A 19,702-nucleotide genomic window follows, 5' to 3' on the forward strand; every position below is an offset into this window, starting at 1 on the left:
AGGATGTCTGGCTCTAGGTGAGTGATCACACCATCGTGATTATCTGGGTCGTGAAGATCTTTTTTGTACAGTTCTTCTGTGTATTCCTGGCACCTCTTCTTAATATCTTCTGCTTCTGTTAGGTCCCTACCATTTCTGTCCTTTATCAAGCCCATCTTTGCAAGAAATGTTCTCTTGGTATCTCTAATTTTCTTGAAGAGATCTCTAGTCTTTCCCATTCTGTTGTTTTCCTCTATTTCTTTGCATTAGTCGCTGAGGAAGGCTTTCTTATCTCTCCTTGCTATTCTTTGGAACTCTGCATTCAGATGCTTATATCTTTCCTTTTCTCCTTTGTTTTTCGCTTCTCTTCCTTTCACAGCTATTTGTAAGGCCTCCTCAGACAGCCATTTTGCTTTTTTGCATTTCTTTTTCTTGGGGATGGTCTTGCTCCCTGTCTCCTGTACAATGTCAGGAACCTCCATCCATAGTTCATCAGGCACTCTTTCAGATCTAGGCCCTTAAATCTATTTCTCACTTCCACTGTATAATCATAAGGGATTTGATTTAGGTCATACCTGATTACTTGCAGATATCAAGACTGCTGGGAGAAATATCAATAATCTCAGATATGCAGATGACACCACCCTTATGGCAGAGAGTGAAGAAGAACTAAAGAGCCTATTGATGAAAGTGAAAGAGGAGAGTGAAAAAGTTGGCTTAAAGCTCAACATTCAGAAAACAAAGATTATGGCATCTGGTCCCATCACTTCATGGCAAATAGATGGAGAAACAGTGGCAGACTATTTTTTGGGCTCCTAAATCACTGCAGATGGTGACTGCAGCCATGAAATTAAAAGACGCTTGCTCCTTGGAAGAAAAGCTATGACCAACCTAGACAGCATATTAAAAAGCACATTACTCTGCCAACAAAGGTCTGTCTAGTCAAGGCTATGGTTTTTCCAGTAGTCACATATGGATGTGAGAGTTGGACTATAAAGAAAGCTGAGCACCGAAGAACTGATGCTTTTGAACTGTGGTGTTGGAGAAGACTCTTGAGAGTCCCTTGGACTGCAAGGAGATCCAACCAGTCCATCCTAAAGGAAATCAGTCCTGAATGTTCATTGGAAGGACTGATGTTGAAGCTGAAACTCCAATACTTTGGCCACCTGATGCGAAGAGCTGACTCATTTGAAAAGACTCTGATGCTGGGAAAGATTGAAGGCGGGAGGAGAAGGGGACGACAGAGGATGAGCTGGTTGGATGGCATCAGTGACTCAATGGACATGAGTTTGAGTAAACTCTGGGAGTTGGTGATGGATAGGGAGGCGTGGCGTGCTGCAGTCCATGGGGTCGCAAAGAGTCGGACACGACCAAGCGACTGAACGGAACTGAACTGAGAGACCTCTTTTCCCAGAAGAAAGTGGTGACGGGGGAATGCATCTAGTGCCCTGGCAATGCATTACTGACCCTCTGTTCTAGGTAACTGGTTCTTCTAATGCTTTACACTCCTGGCTTTAAAGTAGAATTTCAACAGAGCCAGTGCTCCAATCTTGATTGCAGAGAGAGGGAATTTCTCAAGCTAAAGCTATGTAAGTATAGAAGCAATTGGGATGCCCTATAATTCTGTGCAACTGTTTTAATGTTCTTGGGTCCATTCACCAAGCTTACAATACCCTCTGGTATCCCTGGGGATCCTCAGTCATTTGGTTCAGCTCAACACTGGCTGTAGGAGGAATCCTTTCCGCTCCTCAAAGAAAAGCCTCAGGATCTATTCATTGTCCTGGTGTTCTGGAGCTCCGAAGGCCTCAGGGGATTTCCACCTCTTCCTGCAAATCCTCTCAGACTGATTGGCAAGCATAGCTCATACCAATTAGCTTCTTGCTTAGCCTCAGGACAGGTGTTTGGGGAATCAAGGGTTCATAGGTACTATGTTTCATTTTATTTTTGATCCTTGATTTTTCCTCTCTTTCTCTCTCTTTTGACAATGTTTTGGGACACAGAGTGAAGTCTGCTCAGATCCATCTGTCTCCTTACTATTTCAACCTATATACTCCCTCCTACAAAAAGTATGTCTTCAGAAAGTGCACTCAGGTTGGAAAAGTGTGGAAAAAGCAGATGAACTTATTGTCAGTGGCCATATGATCCCTCACTGTTCATTGTCTTCATCACTAAGTAAGACCCACCAGGTAAGGCACTCACACTCACACACTTTGGCTTCTCCTGGGCCAAGGTAACAATATAGCCTGGGGGAAAGTCCTAGTCTGACTGATGTGCAGTGTATATGTATGTGGTAGTTTGTTGAATTTTATGTATTCTAAGCTTGACTCTAAATGACCTTTTTAAAAAAGAAAACAAAAGGCTTACACTTATCTGTTTCATGAAATTTGTTATTTATGGGGGGAGGAGAGGGGGGCAGGTTCCAAAACACCTATATATCATAGAATTTGTTTTAGATGTGTCTTTTCTGTGTTATACCAACCCTCAGGAGTTCAAGAATGTCCTTTGCAAACCATCTGTCTTCCTAAAAGCCTGGGATTAAAAGTGTGGAACCCAGGTTTCCCAGGTTCAGATCTCCCCTCTTACAGTCTGTGTGACCTTGAGCAAGTCACTGAGCTTCTCTGCTCCTCAGTTTCTTCATCTGCAAAATAGGGGTCCTAATGGTAGTGTTATTGTCAAGATGAAGTAAAATAGTTTATTTTGAAGTCTTTGCAACAGTCTTTGGCATAGAAAACATGCTTATGTGTTATATGTTATTTTCCTATTATTGTTGCTGTCTTTCCCAAGTCCGTTACAGCTGGAGATTTTAAAACAACTGTCCTTTGTGTTGCCTGAGTGCATTTGTGGCACAGAGAGAAAAGAGAGAGACCCTTTAAAACACTTAAATATCGTTCATCCGTTGGTTTCACAGGCAAATCTTTTTGTGTATTAAGGAAGGAAATCGGAAGGTAAGTGCCCACTGTTTTTAAACTTGGGATGAGGTATTTTTAAACAGTTTTCAATTTACTTAAGACTTTTAACACAGCTAATATTAGTCGGAACTGAATGTCTGAGAATGAGGTTAGTGTTCTGCATAAACCCTGCTTTTAAAAAGCTCACACGAAGGGTCAAAGACCAGGAAATGCTCTCACTATAATTCTCATTTTCAGCTGAATTGGACATGGCAACAAGAATGCAGGCTTGAATCACATTATGTTCCAGGAACCTTTAACTTTGCATCATAATGACCTGCAGCCTAACAGAAGCAAATTGCGAGTGGTTTCAAAAGGAGAAACTCTAATTTATATTAAACTAGTATTATAACTTAAGCAGCTGGTTTTGAAAGCAAAACGAAAAACCTCATCATTCATGTGATGGCTCCTAAATGCATCCTTTACATTTTACCTGTAAAATGCTCTGTGTTTGCTGACAGGTTAAATGTACACTATACACAGAGAGCCAACATTTCTCTTTGTAACACCGCAGCAATCTTACTAGTTTTAGCAGCATTCTTATTATTTTCAGCTGTCTCCATTGTCTTCTAAACACCATAATTAGAAGCTTGAAAAGCTTACAACAACCAAACCCAATAAAGTCTCATTATGAACAAAATATTCTACTGTGGCTCAACAAGTGACCTTGTGTAGTCCAACGTGATGAAGCCTTCAGACTTCCTGCCCCATTAGGGCTTCAGGTACATATAAAAGTTTCCCTTCCAGTTTGATTTAGCAACTCCATGCAAGTTTAGTTTCTTGGTCATAATTAATTTCTTACTGGTCTCTTTGTTTCATTTTGTGCACAGAAAAGAAAACCTGTGTGTTGGAAGGGGTTCAGAGTATCTCCTCTTGGTGGAGTGGTGATTTATAAATGAGTTGAATGAGGGAGTCAATGAGTAGAGAGCTGAAATAATTAAACAGTGTGACTCAAGTAAATAGAAAGGGGGGTGATTCTAGGGCCCAAGATAATAGGGCCTATTTAGGGCCCAGTGACTTTTTAATTTGATGCTTAGCATATTTTCCCATTCGATTCAAGTCTTCTTGAACTGTATCCAAAAGTGAACCCCTATGTGAGATATGATAAATTAAACATTATCAGTCATGTGAGTATAAATGAGTACATACTTTTTTTCTTTCATAAGGAGATAGAGAAAGCAGAGAGTTCTAGATATCTAATGAGGGTTGAAGTAAGAAAAACTAAGTTAGGAAGATTAGAAAATGCCTCTTCTAGTCTCCTGTTTTACCTGGGATTGTTGCTAATTTGAATACTTTGCTTCACTATGTTGCCATGTCTTTTCGTGTTGCCTCTAAGCCTGGAAATATTAGGTCGGGGAGAAGTGGATATGTTCTGGCATTCTATGTCTGTCTTAGGGAACACTTTCCCATAGCCAGGAAGACACAGAACTACTTGGTTATGAAATATTCACCTTTAAACCAAGCATGTGAAATGTGAAAATACATCTTTTATTTATTTTTTATTTCTTTCCTATTTTACTGGTGAAACACTGAACTCTGAAAAATGGGTATGTCATGATTGATTTTAATAAATCCACTTATCTATCACATGTTTTCAATGTTTCCTGACTGTTTGCTAATTATCAAGCTTTATATCTCTTACTTCTCTGATCTTTAGTATACATTGAAGTGTATTAGTCAGCACAAACCTCACGGAAGCTGCTAATCTCTGAAATCTCATCTCAAATTGGTCTCCCAACCAAGGCCAGCCCCCAGTGGCAACATGGCTTTTTCTCTCTTCACTTTTAGACTGAGGATAGAGGCAGATTCTCTTTTTCCTTGTCTCTCTCTTCTCTGCTACCTTTTCCCCAGAAAACACACACCTGCACATGAAACCTGCAACTGACACTCATCCAAACAAGCAGAAAGTGGCTTTTAGAGCAACTCTCCTCTGTAAGGCAGTGGGGTTCAAAATGTAGTTTGAGAAGTATCCCCATGTCAGGTTCATATCAGGGAAGTAGAAAAATGATCCACTGACTTGCAAACCTCTGGACGTTGCCAGGAATCTGCCTTTATAACAGGCTCACCAAGCACCTTATAAGTTATTTAACCAGAGAGCCACTGCCTTGGGGATCTCATTCTCTACCAAGCACTTATTCCAAAATAACATAATTAGTTAATCCAAAATTCTCTCTCAAAAGACAGGCACGTTATCACTTAAGTTCCTGAGTCTGGCACAGAGAGAAGGTGGAGAAAGGAGATTTTACTTCCACTGTACATGTAATTTTCACACCCACTTTCATTGTTATAGTTCCTGAGGAGAGATGTCAACATAGCGAGCTCTGAGGATGCAGGATGGCAACCCAGCTGATGCAGAATGGCGACCCAGCTGACCAAGGGGCACTGTCCTCCACCGGCTCACTGTGATGGCGGGGGGGGGGGGGAGGGGGGGACTGCACCTTCCTGTCTGTCCACCTTGCTTGGCTCAGCTTTGGGACATTGCCTCCCAGGACAGTTCCCAATGTGAAATTCTCCCTGATTATAAAAATAAAAAAGAATCAGAACTGCTGCATCCCACTGGCTTTATTTTTAAAAATCAAATAAAAGGTAAATGCCTGCTAAATGCAACTTCCCCATAGTCAAATCTTTAAAATTGTGTTTTGGGAACCTATATTTTTCCAGATGGTAATTTTATCTTCATGCCTATTTCAGATGATCCTTAGTAGCAAGGCTGCGTCTTTAGAAAACACTTTTTAAAAATATTTTTGTCTTCTTCTAGCTGGATGTAGCCTGTAATCTGAAGATTCAGGACTTCTAATCAGTGTGAGATCCAGCAGAGAATGAAACGGAAAAAGCTCCTTGTTTTTGGCAATAACTTAAAAACTCAACAAAATCCTGACAACACGTTCCTGGCGACTGCAGAATCATTCTAGTGTGTGTGATGCTGTATTTAATTTGCCTTGTTTGGCAGGAACTCTTGAAGGACTCTGACTTTTACCTTTCTGGTGAGAAAAGCAGGGAAGGAGAAATTTTTTAAAGAACAACTAAAATCAACCTCTATGAAGGGATTTGAGAATGCAGTTAAATGTGGGTAGCAATGAACTTGATTGGATGAGTTAATGAAACTGAATGAGTTAATGGTCCCGAATTCTCCGCTGGTAAAGCCTCTGGATCTCATTTTTTGGAGATAGTTTCTCTATTAAAAAAATAATCCAACCTTTCAGCATGACTTCTCAGGGCCTTAGAATTGAGGCACGGTGTGCCGTTTTAATCTCATAGCTCCACCAATCCCACACCTACATGATCTAGTCTTCGTTAATGATTTTGTTTATAGGACATGCCACATTCTCTAATGCCTTATTGTCTTTGCATCTGCTGCTTTTTTTTCCTCTGGAAGATGTTTCCTCTCTGCCACTCTCCTCACAACTGCTCCTCTTTACCATGTTTTGAATGAACAAATAAATCTCATGTGATGGACAGCTAAGAGCCATGCCAAGGGAAATTAGTCCTACCCCTGAAATATGATTGCATAAATAATAATTTTTTGTAGAAATAGATTGCCTAAAAATAAGCATTGATAGTTTTTACCTGTAAAGAACATGTATCCCAGATACCCTTGATTGCCATAGTTGTAAACAGTGCAGAAGGATGAGAACCAACAGATGAAACAAGAATAGAGCAGGAGCCATAAACACCCACTGAGGCTCTGAGGGAAAAAAAGTCCTGCTAGACTTTTGTGTCATCGCTGCAGTGTTAAGCAAGTGGGGTGTTGGTCAGTGAACCTGGATAAAAGGCCCAGATTTCTATTCACGGTCACAAGAAACAGCAGGCAATTACAAGGACTATAGGTCTGTACAGATTTTAAAATACCTTCTCAAATTATTGAACATAGAGTGGTCTGCCCCTCTTTTTCCTCCTAAGGCTTTGACCTCTTTGAGCCAATCAGATTTTTTTCCAGTCCTGACATCATGTGATTTTGAAATCTACTCTAATTCAAAGGCCCAAAGTGCATTTTTAAAGATTTGAATATGGGATTCAGCTGCTAAAGCCGCCTCTGCCTCCAGGTGCTGCTATTTTGAGAAGGTAAGGGTAAGGTGTATTAGGCTTTTGCTCCCTCCACCCCACCAAGGCTGCTGCTGTCCAGGAGACAGAGCCAAACCCAGTGACCTATTTAGGTCCTCATCTTAGTTGGCCCATCAGTATGTTGATTACTGAAGCCCTTTCTTGGTTTTCTTCTGATATCCTCTTTTTTGATTCCTCATCATTTTCCAAACTCTTAACATTGGAGTGCTTACAGCTCAGTTTGTTAATATCTTCTCTTTATCTGTATTCACTCCCTAAGTGCCATCATTCAGTCTCATGGCTTTCATACTTGTGGATGGGGTCGCAAGAGTCGGACACGACTGAGGCGACTTAGCAGCAGCAGCAGCAGATGACTCCTAAATATATGTCTCTAGTCCCAGTGATGCACCTAAACCAGCTTGCCTGTGCACAAGAGCACATTTCGTCCTTACTGTGTATTCAATCACAGCTGACCTCACCTTGGTAACTAGAAGTCAGCTATGAAAGGTATTTATACCAAAGAAATTGGCAATCTGTGCTACATATTGGACTTCTTTCTTTTCCTAGAAAGATAGTTGTTAAGCACTTTCCAGCCCACCATTTTTCCTGAACTTCAGATCCATGTACAGCAGTGTGTCTAGCTGCCTACTGGATATTTTCCTTTGCAGATCAAACATGTCTCAAACTGAATTCCTCTCTGCCAACTCTGTCATTCCCCCCTCAGCTTCCCCCCCAGTAAGTAGCAACTCCATCTTTTTAGCTGCTCAAGTCAAAAATATTTTAGTCATCTTTGACACCTCTTTTTCTATCATATCTTATTGTCAAGTGCTTAGTAAATCCTATTGGATTTACCTTCAAAATATATCTAGCATATTCAAAATATTTACTCAGATGACCTCCATGGGATGCATGGATTAGATACCAGAGGGAGGGAAAGAAGAGTTGTGTTTCTTGATAGAGCTGACTTGACTTCTTGCTGCCCTTCTCTGCTGCTGTGCTCCTCTCCTAGTTGACTAAACACTGAGTCTTCTTTGCTTTACTTTATAGCAGACTCCATTCACATATCCTCTTACGTGCTTGTTTCAAAGAGAAATCAACAGCATGGACTCTTTTTATCTGTATCACTCCTGCATACAATCAACCACATGGGCGGTGTATGTGGATTCTCTATTTCTACCATTATTCTAGTTTACGCAACAAAAGGCAACAAGTCAAAGGTGGACTTCCCAGGAAGCTAATGAAGCGTAAGCTTCAGGATCACTTGCCTGGACTCATGTGAGGTCTGGGAATGGCAGGGAGGCCTAGAGTGCTCTAGGTGGGGAGGAAAAGTCAAGCTGCCAGTTGAAAAGCAAGTCAAAGTTGTCAGTTGTTGAAATCTAATTTGCTGAGTATATAATACATGAAAAGAAAGTTAACACAGTCTATCTAAATATATTTGAAATATTTAGGAGAGTTTTTTAAAAAAGCTCCCCAATCCATCTTCCTGATTTCTGATCAAAAGAGTTTAATCCTGATTTGATTTGGATCTTCCAAAGAGTTTATACTACACTGTTACATGATCTACATGTGTAATGGGAACTTTGACAACTCCCTGTTGAAATAAACTCAAAGCAATAATACAGCAATTATTATCCCAGAATATACTAATGGGATATAATGGGATTTCAGAAACATCAACCATTAACCTCTGCTCAACAATATTATCTTCTGAAGTATTACTTTCTTTTTTTCTCCTCTGGCACGAGCATTTTGGAAAGTTGTACTGACTCTATCCGCCCAGAAAAGTACAGAGCAGGGAACAGGGTTTTTCAGACTGATAATACAGAAAAACCACACTAACAGCCCAAGAGAATAATGTCCTTTTTTTTTTTTTTTTTTTTTAGTTTTCCAACTTTTACACTTCTCATTGGCTAGCCTTTGAATGGTTGAAGTGCAGATGGGTCATCTCCCTTAAATGTCACCCACTATCCTGTTAACAGCCAACAACAAAACAAACAGATGGCTAGAGAATGGGGTGGGGTGAAGGGCAGATGGAGAAGGAGGGAATGCCTACTGGAAATAACTCAATTCTTGATTTAGCAAGTTGTGTGTATAGAACTCTGCTGGAAAAGTTCACAGGAGTTATACTTTTGGAAAGTCAGGAAGATTGGATTACATCTTTAAAATAATTGTTCAAATAAATGGACCAGAACACAGGAGAAGCCTGTATTGACTTTCTGTTTACCCAGAAGGGGGAGAAAAGTACAAAACAAGCTTTTCTTTAACTACAATGGCAATCTTCTAATAGCAGCACTGACTGGCTTCAAAATACAGGACTCAGAGGTTGATAATCATCTTTCAGCTTGGGTTATTGCATGCAATTTTTCACATTCATTCAGCTTTCTTCATATAGCTCTTAGTAAAGTAACTCTCTTAACAATAAAAGCTTTTATGGAGCCCATTACATTGGAGAGCTAACCACTCCTGTTTTTTTTTCCTTCTTCTTCATCTTCTTTTTATTGGCTCCTTGGAATATTTATAGCTGCCTTTGTTCTCACTGCAAAGTTGTACATCTGGCTGCGTGTGGCCATTTTCGTTTTTTTGTTGTTGTTATGATTGGGTATGAAATGGCTAAGCATGTGTGTATGTTTGAGTGGCTTCGTTTTTCCACACATGTATCTGTCTTTATCATCCTGTCATTGCAACTGTTCTTTGTATAGCTGTGGATTGTCCACCCCTGGACTCCTTCCACTGTGAGTTTCTTGACATAAAACTTTATGTGCTGCCATGGCTACTTCTTCCTGATAAACAGGTTCTGTAGTGGAGGGAGCCTTGACTGAGATTGGGCTTCAGGAACAAGAGCTTGGCTCCCTGAATGAGCCAATCACACTAAATGAGCAGATCAGATTCCCTGGTTAAGAGTTTCACAGGAACTGACTTACATAAGCGGAGCAGGCACAGTCTGACCCAGAGGGAAAAAGAACAAGGGAGCTTATTCTGTATCCCAGCCTCATTGACACGAGCACAGCATGTGTGAGAAGACAGCCATCTTTACTGCTCCATTAAATGCATTTAGGCATTACAACATCAGCACCAAAGTCTCCAAACTCATACTGAACAACTCAGCCTTGTCATCCTCATGCCTCTGGCTATTAAGTCCATCCTCTTATCTGAAAGATGAGAGAGTGGTAGAGATGGCTGATCTAGAGCCAGGGTGTCTGGCTGAGTTATTTAACTCACCGAGTCTCAGTTTCCACACCTGCAAAATGGGAATAATAAAAATATTTACCTTATAGAGTGATAGAATTGAGCTAATACTAGTAAAGTGGGTAAAAGAACACCCAGCCCACAGTAAGATCTTAAAACACTGGATCTTATTAACCCTTTAGTTAGAATGTAAGTTCCGTGAGGATAAATTTGGTCTGTTTTTTCACTGCTTTATCTCTAGCACCTAGGACTTAGTAGGTGCCAATAGATCCTTGCGGAGGGGATTCCTCACCAGGTTAACTTAAGAACTTGTTCCAGGAGAGAATCAGGGAAAGGAGTTTCCTAAACATCATATATCAGGAAGCCATGGGCCTGGTTCCTGTTAAGTGCCTGCCCATTTAAGGAAAATTGGGTTGAAAGGGGTTTGGAGGTGCTCCACCTCTCGATATTGCTTCTAGGTCAGTAACTCTCAAACCAATCCAGAAGGCAATACAGGTAATTCCCAAATCCACAAAAATCCACTTCTATTTTCCTGCCTTCCTTACAGTAGAACAGGAAACTGCCTCTCCCTCCCCAGCACATCTCCTACTGAAGAAATTCTCATCACCTGGAGGGATCAGTTCTCATGACTCCTCTGCTGTGAGGCTCACTTTGAAGGTCTTTGGCATTGGAGGCTGTAAATGTGAACATAAAACTCGTGTTGCCAAAGGCAATTGGGTATCACAGATCTCTTGACTTTGAAGGCTGGAGTTTGCCAAGGCACTTTTAGACCAATTTGTTCTTTATTGTTTAACTGTAGCAGAGTGTTAATGTGGGACTCTTTCTGAATAAGTTTTAGCTGAGGCCCTGAAAGCACGAAGCAATAGGTGGCAAGCATGTGTATTAATCTATGGCTTAATTTCCCTATGGACCCATACTCACCTTCATGGCACCTTTAGATAGCTAGATGACTTGAAGACAAACTTGGTCCCTTAAATTCTTTCATGCAGACAGTCTTCAATATGGAATCCATGAAGGAACCACAAGTGGCTTTAATGATGAATGAGTGGGGCAGAGGTGCCCTGGTGTTGCCTTTGCCCACCTCAAGGCTTGCTCTTTTACCGGATTCTTTCAGGAACTCCCTGGGGTATATGTTGAGCAGTCAAATGCAGTGGGTCACCTGTACTCAACATTATGGAATAGGCTACTCACCACTCAGAAGAATGTGAGCATTGTTGCAGAAATCAAGAATTTACTGGAATATTAACCACTGCCTGGTAATCCTGGGGATTACCAGGATTATCACAGAATGCTTCAGCCCAGCTCAGGGCATATACAGGGAAGAATTTTTCTCTTCTGTAGTTGCTGCAAAGAAGCAGTTGAGTCACTAGGATATATTCCCAGTGGTCCATGGGTATGGAAGGCTTTTCCAATGCAAAGGAAACATCAGTAACCTCTGACTGATTCTGTCCTCACCTTTTCTGTGCCTATGCTCTCAGGTAGCAATTAGGGAATGTTTATGCTGCTGAGCTCAAATTTAGCTTCGGAAGGATTGAAAAAATACAATTTCTTGTATTCATGTGACATACAGTTCAGAACGGATTTTTGAAAACTTAAGCACATTCTCTTAAAAACGGATAGGGACGTGTTTTAAAAGGAAGAGACAGAGATTCAGAATGTGAGGTCTTCTTTGGGTCAGGAAACCCAAAGTACAAAGAGATTGGGCTTGACAAAAGGGAGAGGATGGCAAGTCAGAAGATCTTGGCTGGAGCCCTACGAACACTGTCTTGAAAACATGAACAATGTGGACTTGCCTGAGTGCCGTTGGGTAAAGTCTCACTTGAACAGCCCTATCCCTTTAAGGGCAGTCACTGTGACTCACTGGACATTTGTTAAAGCTACATGACAGATCCCCGCCTCCAGCCTTTATCCATTTCAAGAGCTAGAGAAGCAAAGGTATGAAAATGCGCCTTAAATACATCTCCCTTCTGTTATGAGTCCAGGCCTCCTGCAAGCTTCGTGGTGTCTTCTTTCTATGTAAGCCTGAAAGGTCAGTTGAGACTCACTACACTGAGCTCAGTTTTAATTGAGTCAAAATGAAGGAAGTTTAATAAAACTTTGGTGAAGTATTGAAATGTAAATTTAAATATTTTTTATATCTATAATTATGGAATAATCTAGTACAGAAAAACAGGGTTAGTGGTGAGTGCCAGGCATCTCAGATTTATTTTTCTAAAATAATGGAAAAATTTGTGTTTTCAGTTACTGTAAACTGCTTTAAATAATGATGTTGTGTCTTACATCACACACACAATAATGGTTTTCTCTAATCCTGTCAAGATACAGTCTTGGTTGTTCTGATTTCTATCAATAGGTCTTTGATCACCAAAAACTTTGACCTTGAGGAGCTAGAGCTGTGATTCTCAACCAGAGGGCATTTTTGTCCACCAAGGCCCATTTGGCAATGTCTAGAGATGGTTCTGATGATCACAAATTGAGGCAAAATAGGGGAAAGAGGGGGGAGGGATTTGCTATTGGCAGCTAGAGGGTAGAGATCAGGGATGCTGTTAAACATACTATAATACACAAGACAACCCCTCACCACCACAAAATTATCTGGAACAGAATGCTCTTAGTATCAAGCTAGGAAACCAGGAGATAGAATCTTAAAAGTGAGTCTGGTATATTGTTATAAAAATATTAATGAAGTAAGTTATTACAAGATAATTTCTCAACTAGGTTATCTTTCAGAAAATGTGTATAATATTATAGCAGCTTAAGTTTAATAGAAAATAAATATGAAATGTTTAAAGTAAAATAATTTTAATTAATGATGGTTTTTAAGGAAAACTTCTTGAAAACAGTGATACTTCTAACTCAGTGTGAAGTATAAAACAGTAAACTTGTCTTCCCAGTAATAGCTTACCAGCCCATAACTGATCCCTGAGGCCTTTTGTAAGTACAGATAGTGTGTATGCAACACTGCTTGCTCTCCTGGGGGCAGCATGTCATGTGACCTCTTATTATAGTGCTATCAATACAGATTTCAAATTACCAATTCCAAAGCATTTTTCTTTGAGTTTATTGAAAGTTGCTCAAGAGGCACATTGTGCATGACAAGCACCCCGCATATGTGGGGGCAGATTTCAGAGGAATGACATGAGTTCTAACAATTTTCTCTTGGAGAACCTTATCCCATTTACGCAAAGTCATATGCAGGTTGTTGGTTTTTGCCTTTTTTTTTTTTTTTTTTTTTGCCATGTTTTAGTCTGTTCAGGCTGCTATAACAAAAGACCACAGACTGGATGGCTTGTAAACAACAGAAATTTATTTCTCACAGTTCTGGAGGCTAGAAGTCTGAAATCAGGATGCCAGTGTGGTTGGATGAGGGCCCTCTTCTGGGTCTCTGACTTCTCACTGTGTCTTCATGTGGCAGAAGGGATGAGGGAGCTATGTGTAGTCTCTTTTAGAAGAAGAACACTAATCCCATTTGTGAGGATCCACCCTCATGACCTAAGCACCTCCCAGAGGCTTCACTTCTTGGTACCATCATATTGGGCATTAGGATATCAACATATGAATTTGGGAGGCAGGGCAGGCACAAACATTCAGACCATAGCACCATAATTACATGAAATGATGTCCCATCTTCTCTCACTTAGGTTTATCTGCCTTTCTCCACACTGCAAACATAAATGACTAGCAGTGTGATGTTATATAAATCTTCTTTACCATTAGTCTTTGGAAATGAAGTGTATTATTTGTTCAGAAAATTATATCATGTTTGTGTGGAATTAATTTGTTCTCACTAGGCTGCAACTTTAGGAGGAGGCATCCAATAAAAATAATTCTTGGGAGACAAAACATATCAACATAAAGGAAATATTTATATCATGAGTTTCTATAATATGAAAATTAAGTATCACCTTCCAGTCTAATGAGCTAGTGTCCTAGAGAAGCATTAATGCTGGTTATGTAGGTATACTTGAGGTATGCATGTCAGACTCTATTCTCTGATAGCACTGTATTCATCTCTCCAGTCATTCAAGAAATATTTATTGAGTGCCTTCCACTTCCAAATGTTGTACTAGCCATTATATGGGAAATGTGCTGTGCTGTGCTTTGTTGCTCAGTTGTGTCTGACTCATTGCAACCCCATGGACTGTAGCCCTCCAGTCCATGGGGATTCTTCAGGCAAGAATACTGGAGTGGGTTGCCATTCCCTCCTTCAGGAGACCTTCCCAACCCAGGGATTGAACCCAGGTCTCCTGCATTGCAGGCAGATTCTTTACCATCTGAGTTGCCAAGGAAGCCCATATGGGATATAGTTGCTATAATTTGTTGGGTAAGTTTTACCTATAACACAAACCACAATTTAAAATTGTAATTGTGTCAATAAGTCACTATTTTGTTTCACTCATCCATCCATTCAACATATATCTGAAGTACCTCTATGTACTAGAAATTATGCTAAGTGCTAAGGACACCATGACTTTTAATTAAAGTCAATAATCCTTATTTAAGTAGGATAGGCCAGAGGAGGCAATGGCACCCCACTCCAGTACTCTTCCCTGGAAAATCCCATGGACGGAGGAGCCTGGTGGGCTGCAGTCCATGGGGTCACTAAGAGTCCCACAGACTGAGCGTCTTCACTTTTACTTTTCACTTTCATGCATTGGAGAAGGAAATGGCAACCCACTCCAGTGTTCTTGCCTGGAGAATCCCAGGGACGGGGGAGCCTGGCGGGCTGCCGTCTATGGGGTTGCACAGAGTCCGACACGACTGAAGTGACTTAGCAGCAGCAGCAGCAAGTAGGATAGGCATAATAACTCTCCAGGTTAGATGAAACCCAGCTGTGATGGAAAATGTGGCTGGCACTCAGCATCCATTTTAACCTCCTTCTGCTGAGCCTTTTTAAAAAAAAATTATTTTTAATTGGAGGATAATTGCTTTACAATGTTGTGTTGGTTTCTGCCATACATCAATATGAATCAGCCATAGGCATACAGATGTTTCCTACCTCTCGAACCTCCCTCCCACCTCCCACCCCATCCCACCCCTCTAGGTGGTCACAGAGCACCAGGCTGAGCTCCCTGTATTATACAGAAACTTTCCTATTTTACATATGGTAATGTATATATTTCTGTGATACTCTTTCAATTCATCCCACCCTCTCCTGGCCCTGCTGTGTCCATAAGTCTGTTCTCCATGTCTGAGTCTTTATTCCTGCCCTGCAAATAGGTTCATCAGTGTCATTTTTCTAGATTGCATCTATATGCATTAATATACAATATTATAACTGTTTTTCTCTTTTTTATTTACTTGACTCTGTACAACAGGCTCTAGGTTCATCCACCTTACTAGAACTGACTCAAATTTGTTCCTTTTTATGGATGAGTAATATTCTATTATATATTTTTACCACAACTTCTTTATCCATTCATTTATAGATGGACATCCAAGTTGTTTCCACGTCTTGGCTACTTAAATAGTACTGCAGTAAACATCGGTGTACATGTGTGTTTTCCAATCATAGTTTTCTCAGGCTACATGCCCCATAGTGAGTCCTAAGCCTTTTTGTACTACCAGCAGCTGGGAGACTAGATGCCTTGCTTCCCAGAATCCCTTGCTGCTGGACGTCTGCGTGCGGACTCGACGCTCTCGCCCGAGACTTGGGGCAGCCGATAGAGGGAGTCATGTTCCTCAGCTTTACCGGTTTCTCCGGGGCAAGTGCCGTCCTGGAGATGTTGGTTTTCCCGTAGCGGTTTTTCAGTGACCAGCAGGCGCTAGCGTCATGAATGCTGAGAGGAAAATGCAATAGTGGTGGCAAGCAACCGTTTCCTGACCCTGAGCTAAAAGTTCCAGTTAATAAATTCAGTGGATTCTCCACCTTCCTGATAGCGGCAGAGCAGGCCCCTAATGGGCAGCTTTTGAGGTGTGTTTCTGAGAGCCATTCCTGAACAACCAGTCGGAAGCCCCCGTCTCCAGCCCTTACAGCAGTTTTGTAAGTAATTAATTCCCTGTATTCTGCTTTAAATATCCTGCTTTAAATAGCCAGGTTTTGTTCCCCGCAGCAAAACTTTAACTTTAAAACAAAACCACAGGAAACGTGCACCGTATTGGAGGCCTCGAGGAGCAGCCCCTCTCCCGCTTTAGGTGCTTGTGGGCTCTGAGTCCTGTGAGGCAGATGAAAGTGAACAAGGTCCGCTTTGCCGCGGGAGTCGTTTCCCTTGTCCTTCAGGCACTGGAGGGGGCTTTGCGAGTTTTGTGCTGGGCAGCGACGTGCCTGTGAGACCTTGGGAAACAGAGACTATTCTCTTCATCTTTATATCCTCTGTCTAGCGGAGTGCCTAGGGCATATCAGCCCTTGACAAAGATTAGATTCTAAACGAGGGAAGTAGTGCTCTAGGCTGGAGAAGGCGATGGCACCCCACTCCAGTACTCTTGCCTGGCAAATCCCATGGACGGAGGAGCCTGGTGGGCTGCAGTCCATGGGATCGCTAGGGGTCGGACACGACTGAGCGACTTCACTTCCACTTTTCACTTTCATGCATTGGAGAAGGAAATGGCAACCCACTCCAGTGTTCTTGCCTGGAGAATCCCAGGGACAGGGGAGCCTAGTGGGCTGCCATCTCTGGGGTCGCACAGAGTCGGACACGACTGAAGCAACTTAGCAGCAGCAGCAGCAGTGCTCTAGGCTCATTTGTTAGAACTAGAGAGCGGAGGCAGGGAGCCATGGAGTTATGTGGATATAAAGTTAAAGGAGCCTGGAAGAGCATGCAGAGGATTTGAAGCAGAACTCAACAAGCACTAAGGGACTGTATCAGTCAGAATTCAAAGAGAAGCAAACCCAGTAGGAAATATATACTATATAGTATGAAGTGTACTGCAAGGAATTGACTCATGCAGTTGTAGGGGTTGGGAGGGGCAAGCCTGAAATCCTTAGGGCAGATGGTCAGGCTGGAGCTCTTAGGTCCACAGGTGGAATTTCTTCTTCAGAGAAGCCTCTGCTCTTAAGGCATTTTAGCTGATTGAATCAGGCTCACTCAGATTTTATAGAATCTTTCTTAAAGTCAACTGGTTAAGGATTTAAATCACATGTATAAACACCTACAAAACAACACCTAGATTAGTGTTTGATTGAATAACCATGGGAGCGATAGCCTAGCCAAGTTGACACACTATAAAGACCATCCACCAGTGACCCACTGAAGTGAGTAAATAATAGAAAAGGGTGAGGAAGAAGTCAGAGGTAGCAAGTCCATCTACTCCTTTGATGCCCTAGCATGCAGATAGGAAATGCTTAAAGCGCACTGGGGTAGCAACCTGTTCAACTGCATGAGACTGATGGAGGTGCTTTACAGTTGAATTTATTAATAAGCAGAAAAGCTTCTCCCTTAAGATGAAAGTAACTCATTAATTTATTATCCAAACTGGGACCATATTGAGAATAAAAAGGCATTCTGTTAATGATTATGTCAGGAAAACTAGCAAAAACCAGGACGGTCCCAGGCAAAACAGAGCGCATGGTCCCTCCCCTCATTCAGCCAGAGAAGCTTTGAGTCCTCCTTTGAACCCAGCTCTCATGGTTTCTTCAGTATATGTAGATATACAGTGTCCCTCCTACCCACTTTTAATATTGCAGTGGGGAAAATAAACACAGAGTTTTGTTAAGTTTGTTAAAATTCACATGGAGCAATTAATACTGAAAGATCATTAAAAAGCAAGATTTTTGTTTTCCTTGAATGAACCAATTTATGAGAGGATTATCTTAATAAACATTAATGGATACAAATTGTGAGCAATTAATGGCCCAACATACCATCCATGCCAAGTGATGCAGTGATGTTACAGTAAAAGACCCCAGTGCCTAACAATTAGGAGCTTGACTTTGGAGTAAGATTGCTTTTGATTCATGTCCCAGTTACTTTGTTATTGATTATGTGAATTTGAACAAGTTGCTTATTCTCTCTCAGTCTCAGTTTCCCTACCTGTTAGATGAGGATAAAGATAAAGCTTCTATCATGGGAGCATTTAAGGATTAAATAAAACAATTCATGTTAAAAATGCTTGGCACAGTGCCTGGCACATAATAAATTTTCTATAACCACACATTATTACTGTAATACAGCTATGCAGTCTTTGAACTGAAATATCAAATAAGATTTATTTCAGGCAACACAATAAAATGCTACCCATGTATTATTTTTAGGACTATTTGCTAGGGTTTTATTCCTGTTTAATAGCATGTCCATTTCAATTATATAATACTTGTGGCAACACCATACTGTGTCTGGAAATTTTCATATGAAAAACCCCTCCTGGAGCAATATTAGGCATCATATTATCCACATCTTCAGAAACTTTTTCATAAATGTGATTCTTATCCATGAAGTGTAATTATTGAGTACAGCTTTGTTTGTGAGATTTCTGCTGAGAGACAAACTAGCAAAGCATAGGACTGTTCAACCTTACTAGAAATGATGGGGAATAAAAGAGCTTTCCCACTATGCTTTGTAGTTTATGAGACTATCTCCAGGTAATTCATTAGTTATAAAGTGACATGAAAATCAATTAATTTTAATGGTGGATAACAGATTATGGTATTTAATAGTTCATCTAATTTCATGAGGCAAAGTGAATTAGACAATGCAGTGTAAATCTAATAAGAGTTGTGAGAGCTCATTTGACTGTCAAATGCAAATATGAATGTGTGTGTCAGGAATTGGATAAAAAACTAAAGCATTCTATACAAACACTATACACTTTATATACAGTTTTAAGTTAGAAGCTTTAAGAAATGTAAGACACTGTCCTGCTTTAGCTTGCTCTTAGAACTTATTTATTAAGCACTTACTATCTAATCTATGGTGTCTGCTAAAGAAAAAAGCCCAGAAAGATACATGCATCCCTCTCATCTTTTTTTTTTTCCTTTGTAACTATAAGTAGAATAACTTAGAAATATTGGTGGTAAAAAGTTCTTCGTGAAAGGCTGTTTATGAATAATTGAAATGATGGAATGCCAGGCTGTTGATGAGTTCTATTCCTCTGTGTGATATTAAAAATAGCTAATTTTCTCTAAAAACATTTTTTTATTGTTCTTAAATAAGTCCATTTAAACACAGAAACAGAGCCAGTTCTTCATAAGATTTAGCACAGCTGAGACTTTGGGTGAATAACTGCTTCCTTGCCCCATGAAACTCAGTTTACAGCCAGTTTCCATTCCCCAGTAGAACAGAATGTACAAAGGCAGACTTGCTAGAAAGTTTCTTTTTAAAATGTTGTTAAATTATTTCTTTGAAGTAGTTTTTGCTTTACAGTAAAGGAATAGGAGGTCACAGTTGCCTGGTTTCTGTTGATTCTCCTAGTTAATAAAGAGTTAAACAGTGAAGTGTGGACTTTTATTTTTATTTTTTTAAAGGCATTTTGAAGGTACTGGAGAGGGAAGGCCTGGTCCTAAGTGGTCATGTGGCTACCGCCATTCATCTTGGTAGTGACTATCTGTCAAAAGTGGCAAGAGTCCCTGTTAACAGCCCTGACCTGAGCAGTAATGAAGGGAGAGTGCACGG

General features: G+C 40.7%; 1 protein-coding gene and 1 long non-coding RNA gene across 20 annotated transcripts in view; one reads left to right on the plus strand and one right to left on the minus strand.

Annotated features, from left to right (window-relative positions):
* Nucleotides 1-9,052: 9,052 nt before the first annotated feature.
* Nucleotides 9,053-11,371, minus strand: LOC129658519 (uncharacterized). Its single transcript, XR_008717384.1, has 3 exons — nt 11,076-11,371; nt 10,762-10,828; nt 9,053-10,206 (listed from the first exon to the last, which is right to left on the minus strand). It is a non-coding gene; the product is annotated as an uncharacterized LOC129658519 (long non-coding RNA).
* Nucleotides 11,372-15,767: 4,396 nt separating this feature from the next.
* The window catches only part of LOC129659005 (histone H3.3A-like), a 247,000-nt gene continuing 243,065 nt past the window's right edge, over nt 15,768-19,702 (plus strand). For all 19 annotated transcript variants that reach the window (XR_008717718.1, XR_008717721.1, XR_008717716.1 and 16 more), the window contains exon 1: nt 15,768-16,137. The gene's annotated coding sequence lies outside the window, so the exon portion shown is untranslated. The remainder of the gene's footprint in view (nt 16,138-19,702) is intronic.

The sequence above is a fragment of the Bubalus kerabau genome, chromosome 8 (genome assembly GCF_029407905.1).
Source record: "Bubalus kerabau isolate K-KA32 ecotype Philippines breed swamp buffalo chromosome 8, PCC_UOA_SB_1v2, whole genome shotgun sequence".
In the NCBI taxonomy this organism is placed as follows: Eukaryota; Metazoa; Chordata; class Mammalia; order Artiodactyla; family Bovidae; genus Bubalus; species Bubalus kerabau.